The sequence below is a fragment of the Coenobita brevimanus genome, unplaced genomic scaffold (assembly GCF_032717465.1).
Source record: "Coenobita brevimanus isolate Jiangsu-jjx unplaced genomic scaffold, ASM3271746v2 jjx.HiC_scaffold_295, whole genome shotgun sequence".
In the NCBI taxonomy this organism is placed as follows: Eukaryota; Metazoa; Arthropoda; class Malacostraca; order Decapoda; family Coenobitidae; genus Coenobita; species Coenobita brevimanus.
In genome coordinates, this window is record NW_027643928.1 from 80552 (window position 1) to 93274 (window position 12723).

Here is a 12723-nt window from a genome sequence, read left to right on the forward strand (position 1 = left end):
CATACACAATAGACCTGGCTCACTTACTTGTACATCCCCCTACCTTTACATAATACATCCCTCACTTCCTGGTACCTTTGTCGTAAATTGTTTCTGAAGCCCTATCCACTCGGTTATTGTCGGGTGTCACTAACTGAACATAATCTATCTATCTATCTATCTATCTATTGCCAGACGCCTCAATCCAGTTGGGGTGGCCACAAACAAATCGCCTCCAAGTCGCCCTGTCCCCCACCATTTCACTGCCCTGCTCCCAACTCACACCCCCCTCTCTCATATACCTCTCCACCCCATCCCTCCATCTCATCCTCGGCCTCCCCCTCCCTCTTCCCCCCTCCACCTCACTCACATACACTCTCTTCGTCAGTCTTTCACCCTCCATCCTCTTCACATGGCCAAACTGAACATAATGAGCCCATAATTAGCTAGTGAGCAATCATAACGAGTCCACACTAGAACATCTCGCTCATCCGCACATAACTTAGTGACAACAAAATTACTCTCTTGTGGCTCTATAAACAACAGGATGCTGTTGTGGGGTTCAAATAAATATGTCAATAAAAAATAAATCAATAAAAATCCCAATATCAAGAATGACACTGAGGTTGAAGTACGTCACCAATATGGAATGGAAGAAAAAGCAATTGCACCGGAGATGTGGAATTAGTGAGCTGATTAAAATCTATCTATCTATCTATTGCCAGACACCATAATCCCTTAAGGGGTGGCCATTTGACTTTGAGTTATTTGTTTTAAGGGGAGGGGCACTAACCCTCCACCAACCCACTTGTTCACACGTAGGGAGCACGTATGGTTTGGTTATATAACGAGTCCACACTAGCGTTGTATCCGCAATGGTTTCTTGGCTTACAGGAATTACCATTTGGCTTGTCACTCAATGTAAAGCCAGGATGCTGTTGTAAAGGAAAGAAATATGTCAATAAGAAGTGACAGGAAAAATTCCCAATATCAAGAATGACACTGAGGTTGAAGTACGTCACCAATATGGAATGGAAGAAAAAGCAATTGGACCGGAGATGTGGAATTAGTGAGCTGATTAAAAAATAATAATAATAATATAATAAATAAATCAAGTGAGGTGGTAGGGCTACAGAGGTACATAGTATCTGGTACAAACACATAAATACACAAACCTATACAACCCATATCTACATCACAACTTTTAACTCCCTCACTCCAATAATATTCATATTTTATTGTTGCTACCGTACTTTCAGAGGTTTGAATTAAGTTTGGCTGAGACTTTTCACACTGGATGGGTTAAGTGGGGCTTGCAATAACCTTTTCAATATGAGAGGCCTTTCTTAATATGAATTTGGAAGTAGCAAGACTAATTTTAACTAACTGATCATCACTGAGTTGTCTTTATCTGTGGCAGTGCGTATGCACCTCTAGATCCTACTAGATATTTTGAACTTTTCTACAAGTTAGCTAGTCAGATCACCAAATATTTTCATGACTCAGAGGCAAATATCTCTTGCCTCTTTCAGGTTTAGAATTATGTAGAATCAACTGCATTTTTTTTTTTTTTTTAATAGGTAAATTTTGCACTGTTCAATCAAAGTGAAAATTCAAACTGTCACTTTACCTAGTTCCAGACTGTGTTATTAGGGTAAAATATTTAAATTTTCTGTTGTGTGTTTTGTCTGATGTGAATGTACTCAGTGCAAGAAGACTACAGGTGTTGCTAAAAATAAGGCTTGTGGAATTTAAAGAATGGCATGCCAGTGTTTATAAGATTTAGAGCATACTGTGAGTTAACTGTACTCAACCATATTAATTTTAGGTCAAACAAAATGAATAACAGGACATGCTGCAGGTTGTACACGAGTGACTACATCATTACTGTAAAGAAATTCAAAAGAGTTACCAGTACTGCACCGTGACTAATCCCTTCAGCCTAACAACTGCTCTGATATTTTACTTTTACTAACCTCCAGACCATTATATTTAATACAGAAGATATTTTTAAAACTTGGGGGGGTTCAATATCAGACAAATTACCTTCTTCTCAGCTAAAGATCCGCCCTATACTGAATAAAATTATCTGGTGGTCGTGTGCTTAGAATACCAAATGCTATCACGTTGAAGGGGTTAACTGATGAGAACCCACTTTACTGACTGGCAAAAGTATGCAGACCCAAGAGCCATTCTTTCTGCACACCCTCTACACACACTTTAGCTGGAGGGTAATAAAGGACAAGACCCTATACCTAATGCATACTTATCTAAAGTTAACACCACCAATGCAGATGGCTGTTATTTTACTCTTACTATCTCCAAGTGATTTTATTTAGCTCAGGAATGATGTTTCAACCTGGGGACACAGATACGGCCTACAATAATCCTATATGACTAAGGTTCTTAAGCTAAATGAAACTGTTCAGCAGCCACAATAATAAAACGTACATTGTTCCGCCCTACCTCACCACATCCTAGGGTTGGAAAAGAGGTTTAGATGATGATGAGGATGAATTATTTAACCGAGTCCAACTGTGAAGTGTTTGGCAGCTCCTGGATATGTAAACAATCTCACACACTACTTAAGCAACAGAAAATTAATGAATATACCCCAAGCCATTTGTAACTCAGTGTACACCTTGCTCATACGTTACTCCTGAGAGGCGTAGTGTTGGTGCTGATACTGTCAATACCTGTAATGTATGGTGAGCAACTGTGCTGGTGTGTGTAAGGTAGTGTATGGAAGGAGCGTACTTGGAATACCCTGATATAGTATTAATGATACTCCTGTAATATAAAAAAAATACTGGTGAAGCACTTAGAAATAACTGAGTATAAAACCAAACACAACATACTTAGTTTCTACTCAACTAGGTCAAATTTTTATAACTTATATTGTACTTATTTCTGCTTCCACATGTTTTTTCCTGACTGTAAGTCTGTGTGTGCCAAAGACAAAATGCATAATAAAGGTCATTGTGACTACATGACTCTTTCTTATCCTATTTTTTTACAGGTAATGAGAGCACTATTTTACAGCATAACACTGGTTTATATTTCATACATACATATTAAAATAATGTTTGCCACAGAGAGGTATGCAAACACAGAATCCATCCATCCATCATCCAATCCTACATTGCTCCATGAGGAGAGCAGGAGCCCGGGGCTAGGCAGAAAAGTTCTGGTAATCTGAAAATTTGTACTTATCAAGAAGTCATGATGGAAATGGCAAAGATGAAAAACATCACTGTTTAAAACAGCATTATTTTTCACGTCATTTGCTTAGTTCATATGATGCACGTTTTTATACTGGCATAGAGTACTTTATGTGTGTTCAACTTTTGTGATTCTCTTTTTCAGTGACAAATAAAAGGTACCATATCCAGTCTTTCCTTTACATGCAAATCCCCACATCCACTGCGAGGCTGGACTGCACTGAATTAGGTCTGGCTTACGGAAAACAAGTCTACAGTATTCATTACATGCCAATTCTCCCACCAGTTCTGAGGTTGGGCTATGTGGCATTTGTTTTGACTAGTGGGAAACAAATCTGTAGTGTCCTTCATTGACTTTCATGCTGCCTGATGTAAGCCAAGTCGAATGGGGCCCAGTAAATCTCACAACCACCTACACACACCTCTGCTCATAAATGCTCAAAAGCCTTTACTGCTTTTGCTGAGTACCTGTACTTCAGCACAAATTACATTATGTAATCTTGTACAATACAATCTACTAAATCCACAAAACTGTCTGAACATAGTGGTTACCAGTTAGGCAAAAGGGCAATGGCCAAAGTTGAAAACATGACATGATGAAGGACTAAAACAACAACAACTATATATACATTACTAACCTACTGATGAAGCAGTGATGACGCAGGCGTCTGATGATCAAACCGACACTTCTGATGATGGTTTGACATGTTGGGGAAGCTTCTGGAGTTCATGCTGTGGATGATACACTCATTAGCAAAGCAAAAACTATTCAATATTAGGCAATGTCAGCAATAAAAATAAATTACTTGACTGCAATCCAATACACTGATGTTAGTAACAAACCATACAAAGTATGGCTGTATGCACAAGTTAGAGTAAGCACTTCACTCATGCATTAGAAATGATTCTGCTAATTTAGTGCACTCTGGTATGTATTGTTTACTGGCTTCACTTCATAACTCTAAAGTTCATGACATGGCACCTGACGCTCCATAGCTATGCACTCCAATGCCCAGCAATTTCATTACCAAATAATATTTTCTTACACGACAGATGGGAGCACCCATCATCCACTCACTCAGTGAAGTACTGCCTTCGGGTCTCTCTACACTACGTGACAGGCCAAATGGTTTCTTGTGAACCAAGAAACCATTTACAATGTTGGGTTGGGTAGTGCCTCGCTATGCAGTCCCTTATCCCTGGGGTCACACTCAATTACCTCATCCCCGGTCTTTTTCGGTCTGCCTCTTACAACCCTACATCAGATGTTCACTCTTCTCACCTTCCCCACCCAACTGTCATTCTCCATCCACTCCCCATGCCCAAACCATCTCAATCCATCCCTCCTCATCACAACACCAATGCACTCCAGTCCCATCCTTCCTCTCAACTCTTCAATCATAATCCCCCCACGACTAGAAGAAAATGACAAATCCCATTTTGCCTTCATCCAAGTGTAGGGACCTGAGATTAGGCTACCATTAATTCAGACCAGAGCCCCTGGTGCCTCAACATGACAGAAAAACCCCTGGCCATCTCCTGGACTTCAACCACAGCATATGCCACAATATGCTCTGACCAGGGCACTCTACTAATTGCACCACCAGATGTAATTTACTTGGACTTGGTAGGGGGAGGGAATGGGGACTTATTGCATAATGATTCCTGACCTTCAGCTCAGATGCACAATGTTCACAACCACCCTGGCTTTCATTCAGCAAACATTCAAATTTCAACAATAAGCTTAAATGGTTCTCACCCTGGTAACTTTCATAGCGACACCCTCTGGAAGATTACGCTGGATATACTCAAGGTAGGTGTAGCAGTAGACTGTGTGAGGCGCGGCAGTGATAAAGTGAGGAAATGGGTTCTGGCTTCATACTGCACTCGGTGTTTCTTGTGGATGTGCACCGACTTCAGTAATGTCCACCGTTTTATGTGCTTTGTGGGCCAAGCTCTGTGAAAGATATAAGCTTTTATACTGATTTATATTTTTCTCTATTGGGCTATAGAGTTACTTGTGGAAAGGCATACAGATATTACTTAAACTATATTTCAGTTAAACAGGGAGGCTTGATCCTGCAGCTGGATACCTTCACATGGTGGAACTGACATAGCAAAAACTGCCTGGTTATTTAAACATTCTCAACTCCATCCCAATCCCCCTAAAAGAGGATGGTGAACTGTAAGAGAAATCCAGTTTCAATCTACAGTCCACCCAGATCACATTCAGATAAACCTGGGGTCACAAGTTCACAACAACAACAACAACAACACAGAGGATTCAACTTTTGTCTTATGGCTTACAGCCTTGGTGGGGAGAAGCTGAGTTTTCAAGTCTGTAATTACTGAAACTTTTTTTTTAACCTAGGGATAAAGGAGACTAAATGCCACCAATGAATTCCACATGTTTCACAAGAAGCTACCAAAAGAGGTGAGAGTAGGAGTTTGGAAGTACTGTGCCCTCTCTCCCTTTGTCACGGTGTAGAGATACGACACGCTCACCACCCAACACCTGTGTTTTGAACAACCTCATTCCTCTTGTACCATGTAAGGGGAGAATGTACAACTGCAGATGAAATTACCACTTCACTCTTTCGTCAAACGGTTAGGTGACCCCACCATAACATTCTGAAACTTTGCTGGGCACCACAGATTGCACCACTGGGTTTTAAAACTCACTGTTCACTAACCTCATTATTTATCCTACTGATTTATAGTATTGAAATGTATCAATATTTATGCCTATAATTCTACCTCAAGATTTCTTTCTCCTTGGCACAAAACAGATGCAACAGCCTTCTTAAACATTTTCCCACCCTATGTGAATGCAAAAAAAACTGCTCTAAAATGATGGTGATACTGCCACAATTACAATGCTACTGAATAAGGTAGGTATAAGACTAATCTACTGCCTATCTTTAGCTAACAACCTTTATCCACTACCCAGAAAATGTTACAAAGACAATGAAGGTGTGTAAAAATTAGTCACCAAGTCTCTACGATTACATATTGTTTGTATTACAGTATTTCTTCTGCCTAAAGACATTTACATTCAGCTAGGGCAAGATTTAGGATGGGGGTTGGTAGAGATATGTTTACCATGTTGAATAAAACCATCTGAAGGTAACAAGAACAAACTATAAAAGGACAAAGCCATATGGAAAGGTTACGTATAAATGAGGCTTGGGGTGGAAGACAATGAAGTGGACTTATGATTAACAGGAAGGAATGAGCATAAGTAAAAGAGGGTCACAGTGTCAAGACAATGGGGACATAAAGAGAGAGAGAGAGAGAGAGAGAGAGAATGTGTGTGTTTAGGGGCTCTGAGTTTTGCTTCCTCATTCTCCAGTGTTTCTTTGGATGTTATTCATGGAAGTTGGTATTTATCAACTTTTTATGTTCACCAAAGGATTGCTTAAAAAAAACTGCACTGATATTTTTGCAACTTAAGCACATATGACGTAGTTCATTTACATAATGTTTTTGACATATCAGATAGAGCCAGGATATCGGGGGCTTGAATGGTGAGCGAATCGAAGCGTGGCCCATTGGATCGGGCAAATTTGGCCTGTCTGGACGTTGTTACTGTGCACTCTGCCCTAGGGTGGGAAAGGAGGTCCGGATGATGATGATGACTGACCTTTTTTCCCACATGGCTAGGGTAAGGTATGATCCTTAACATAATGGATGGATGGAGAAGCTGCAATGAATTATAAATGATATGAAATTGGAGATGCTATGGAACACTTGGAATGAGGAGATGCCAAGAGAGGGGTGGAAAAGTAGTAAGACCAACCCTCCACCCACCTATGTCTCTGTTATGCAATCTTCTCCTCCCCCATCAGGAGCACAGGGGCCTGGGATGGGCTAATTAATTTAGATAATTAAAGCAAGAGTCATTATATCACTCACACTTGAATGGTATTCTGTATGCAATAAACCCCAACTACATCTCATATTTAAAGCCTGATGTGTCACATATGGTTAATAAGACAAAAAGTAGGTTGAACTAACATGTCCTGAACTGTACTTCCGAGGTGAGATGCAGCGGTGGAGAGGAAGGTGAGGTATGATGGTAGCACCGCTGGGTCATGTCCTCGGCACTCCACATCAATTACGCTATACAGACGGTCAGGCTCACCATCATCCACAACCTGCAATAATATCATTACCTATTAACACTTTCACTCCAGTGATGTACTTTATGTTTCTGCTAGCCCTAGATGATGTTATTTAGCCAAGGCAACACTTTTTCACAGTGGAAGGCAAACAACGTATACCTTCAGCCCTTTGCCAAAGGTTAAAATATGCTGCATTAATAAATTTGTCTAGTTTTAGCAAGAATACAATAAAAATGTCACCTGACCAAAGGTGTTAAGAGGAAAAGCTGGTACCGTAACTACTGATCAACATCTTTTTCTTGTCACACACCAGTACAGGATAGTTACATAAGTCTTGTCATACACAGTCATTCATAATTAAACATGCCTGATATACTGTACAGCATATATACAAAATATTGTATCTAACTGGAAAAATTAAGCCAAAAAACATAGTATAGTGCTATACTGTACACTTACAACACAATGACATACATCTGCAAACTCTGGTTATATGCAGGATTGTCATTACTTACTTGATTAACTCTGTGATTTACAGAAATCTATCTATCTATCTATTGCCAGACGCCTCAATCCCGTTTAGGGTGGCCAAAAACAAATCACCTCCAAGTTGCCCTGTCCCCCGCCATTTCACTGCCACGCTCTCAACTCACACCCCCTTCTCTCATAATTTCCCTGTTCTTTCTCTAACTCTGTCTATAAGTATCCTACCATACACTTTTCCTATTATACTAAGAAGACAAATGCCCCTATGATTACCACACACTTCTTTTTCCCCTTTTCCTTTGTACAAGGGAATAATTTTATGGTATAACTAACAGCTAAACAGAGCATCTTCACACTGCCTTGTATGCAAACAATATCCATATTAAAATTATAAAACATAAAAGAGAACATTAGGCTGAAAGTTATGTCAAAAAGTCTCTTAAGCCCACAAGACTGTGGCCACAAGGGCAGTACTGTATTATCAGCTTGGGATGCCTTTTAGCACCTCTTCCTTACTAGTTCACTTTTGAAAAAAAGACATCAATATTCATGTTATGTAAGCAGTATACATCAATAATAAAGACATGAATGACATACTGTAACGGGGTGTATAAAAGCCCGCACTGCCTAGATGCAAAGAGGGGACCCTGTCTTTGGCTCAGTGGTAACGTGTGCGTATATCAAGCACGAGGGTTTGAGATCGAATCTTGGTCAGACCAGTGATTAATTTGTTAAGTTTCAGTTCGGTTATTACAATACCACTGTATATTTGAGTGTAATGTACTGTGCAAATTAAATAAATGAGTATGAGTACCAGGAAGTCTCCTAAGCTGACGAGACCATAATCAAATGGCAATATTCATATGCTGTTTGTCATACAGTACTGGAAGATGCTAAAGATATTGGAAGATGCTAAAGGTGATCAGAAAGAAATTCTGATGCATATATTATTCTCATATATTATTCTCTTTAGGGAGAAACATCAGCATCATCATCACCATTAAAATCACAATCATCATTACCATCTTCTTGGCCCTTTTTTCCACTTAAAGACAGGGTTATGTAGGATCCAGAAACAAGGAAATAATAAGTACAAAGGGGGTAGAATTATGAACTTTTGTTATTCTTACTCAGTGCAACTTTGCTTATTCACTCTAACCAGGCCTATATGTATTCTGCCTATCTTATCTTGGCCTAAAACTGCCATCTCCATCTTGCATTTTGATCAGTATCATGAGATTAACAATTGAATATGGAGCAAGTCATAATAAAGTGCTATGGAAATGGTGTAGAACCGTACCATTGCTGTTATAGAAAAATAAGCTGTAACAAGAGAGTAACACTAGATTATGGTGCTAGTTACAAAGAAGTGCTATGGAAGGGCTGTACAACCTTAGTTATGTATACTGTCTTACTTTGCAATGAAGTGGAAAGAAGCTAAGTTATGGCAGACATACTGTAGACCAGCCTGTGCTTACCACAAGCTGGTTAGTGTCCTTCCTCGCTTTGTCTTCCGACAGCTATGCATCAGTCATACAAGCTCCATTAAACACTGTGACAAATTACATATTTTCATTGGAAAAATGTACATAATCATGGGCCCTAAGATGATCAGTGAGTCAGCTGGAGCTAAAAGGAAAGCAGTGAGAACAGAAATGCCCAAACCTCAAGCATCTCCCCAGCCTCAAGCATCTCCTCGTCCAAAGAGACAGAAAAGAGAAAAAACACCAGAAGGGCAGTTTCCTACAGTTTTCATGGAAGGTGACTCCCCTTCCAAAAACTAAAACCCCTCCTCCTCCTCTCCATATGCATCCACTTAAGCCATCAGCTCTCCTCAGGACTGGTAAGATGCAGTGAAATTTTTATGTATATAATCTACAGGGTATATGTCTTTATTTTAAAGGTTTTATGTACAGATTAATGCAAAATACATTGTTTCTTATGGATAAAAATTATTCGGTTTTCAAACAATTCGCAACTCGTACAGCCTCCAGGAAAGAATTGTGTACGAATTCCGGGGTTCTACTGTATACAGGATGATGAAGATGGTATACAGTATATATATACTGTATACAGTGCTGCACACCCTCGATTTAATGAACTAACTGGTACCAGACCCCTGATGTTAAAGCCGATAGTTCATTAAAGCAAAACACCATGCTGTTCGGCAATTTCCCAGGTGTCATGGCTTTTACCGAACAAAGATCGTTAAATACAGATCATCGTTTTGCCGTAGTGTCGTACACAATCAGAGACAGCTAGGTCTGAATGGTCTATCTATCTATCTATTGCCAGACACCATAATCCTGTAAGGGGTGGCCATTTGACTTTGAGTTATTGGTTTTACGGGGAGGGGCACTAACCCTCCACCAACCCACTTGTTGACACATAGGGAGAACGTATGGGTTGGTTATATGGTTGCCACCCAGTGTTGTAAATGGTTTCTTGGCTTACAGGAAACCATTTGGCTTGTCACTCAATGTAAAGCCACCTGTAAAGGAAAGAAGAGCAACAAGAAGTGACAGGAAAGATGGGAAATATAGGAAAAGAGGAGGGCAGGCACAGAAAATGAATGATAATGGCTAAGGAAGAAGTAGGCAGCACTACATTCATGACGTCACATGATGGTGTGGTAGTAACAGCACACTGTGACTGCAAAGTTGGTCAAGGTGAAGATTATTTTTGTTTGGATATTATTCATATCAAAACACAAACAATATTACAGTAAAAGTCCAATTCTTTGGCCTCCAATTCCCCAGCAAATCTGACATTTCGGCAGTTTTGAGAAATAGTCCCATTTACGAAAATCTCTGATCATTCAGCAGATTTTCCGATTTTTTTCGTCAGTCTTGAAATTCTCCATGAGGACCCTCTACTGCTGGGGACTTCTTCCAGCAGTAGCAGAGTCCAATCAACCCCTTCTATTGTACATATGTAATTAAGGAACCTACTATAAGTTTAGGTAAGTGCATGTGAACTTGTAGGCCTACTGTACCATTACATTTATATACAGTATGTTCACTAATTTCTTTATTTTTCATATTCATGTATAGTACTGTATTCATTACAGTATTGTACAGTATCAAACAGTATACAGTACTCTCTCCAAGCACATTTGTAATGATATGAGTAGTGATGATAGTGTTCACCGAAACATATAAGGTATTGAGTGGGTAGGGTTTTTGATAATTCGGCAATTTTGATTTTTCGGCACTAGCCTGGTCCCATAGATGACGAAAAATAGGACTTCTACTGTATTATGTGGTTTCTATAGTTATTAGATAGTAGTTCAGTATTTGTTTTTATATTCATGATTCTTATCTTACAGTAGTTGGCATTTCTGAACACAAAATCCAATTCTCCATAACAGTTACACATCCTTCCCCTCAACTATCACCTTTTTGGGTGCACCACCACCTGTCCCACCCCTCCATTCATTCAACAATATTTACAAATGCTTCTGTCCCCCACCACAACAACTTTAGTTTCCTGCCAATAACCCGAACCCATGAATCGACAGTACCCATTCTACCCCATTTCAGCCAAATACTCATCCTACTGCACTCTTCCACCTTTTCTAATCTTTTTTACCTTTATTACTACCCATTCTACCTATTCTCCCACCACTACAAGCAGCCAACACCCTGCCACAGGTCTAAAAAATAAAAAATGCTTTTTCAAGCTCACCATTCCCACAACACACACACAATCGTAACCCCAACATAACCTTCTCTTCATCTACCATTCTTTTCCTTTCCTGGTACACTTTTTTCTGCACTACACTCCTATTAATTAATCCTACAGCACCTTCCACCCACCATAAATTCAGATCTTGAAAAACCGAACCCAAAATCACCACACATAACACCAAGCCAGCCACCTCACTTTTCCAATTACCTTATCCACCCATTCATTTCTCCCTTTTATTCCCATTCATCACCTTTTAGCACATTTCCCTACCTCTACATGCACCCATTACTCCAGCTCACAGCCAGCCAAAAAATGCATTTCCAACTCACCACCCTACTTCCCAGCTCAATTTCCACTACTTCCACAAGCTCTCTCCACTAAACTTCCACCTAAATATCATATTTTTCCTTTCCCCATGATTTAGGTTATCAATTAAAAGTCTCTGTAACTCAGACTTTGCCCTGTACCCGGTATACCTCTCTTCTAGCCCTATGCTTGGCAGCCAAAAATTCCTCTTTGCTACCACCCTTCTTCCATTCCCGGAAAAGCCTTCTTTTCTCCTTAACTGAAGCCTCTACACCCTCATCCCACCACCAAGTTACTTTATGTCTTGGTGGTCCTCTTGTCCAGCCGCATGTTACATCAGTAACTCTCAAGAGATTGTTCTTGAGGGCTCTGTACTGTTCATTAACGCCTCTGTCTACAGCTCCCTGTTCAGCCACCACTCTCCTCAACTTGCTATAGAAGGCATCCCTTACTACTTGGTTTTTCAGCTTCCATATTTTCCTCCTAGGTACATAAGTCCCCTTTTTCATCAATCGTTCCTTAAGCACCATATCACAAATCAGTAGTTTGTGCTGCTGCACACACTCCTCACTTCCTATAACTTTAACATCCCTCACTAACCTCCTATCGGCCCTCCTAACCAGAAAATAATCTATCTGACTGCTACTTCCCCCAGACTCATACGTAATTAACCTGAGACTGTATATGTCACTGGTAGAACCAACACGATGCAAACATACGCAAGAACATGAAAGGACATATTATTCTGCATCCACTGTAAATATCCACCACAGGATGGGCTCAAACCTAGACTCAACACAAAATATAATAAGATTACACTTACCTCTGAGCCACTGCAACCTAATTTCCACCATGAAAGAAAATAATAATAATAATAATCATCATCATAATCATAATAGTAACAGTAATAATAATGC

General features: G+C 39.8%; 1 pseudogene; it reads right to left on the bottom strand.

Annotated features, from left to right (window-relative positions):
- Positions 1 to 3875: 3875 nt before the first annotated feature.
- LOC145390155 (small ribosomal subunit protein uS10m pseudogene) lies at positions 3876 to 7357 on the bottom strand (annotated as a pseudogene).
- Between the last annotated feature and the right edge of the window lie 5366 nt (positions 7358 to 12723).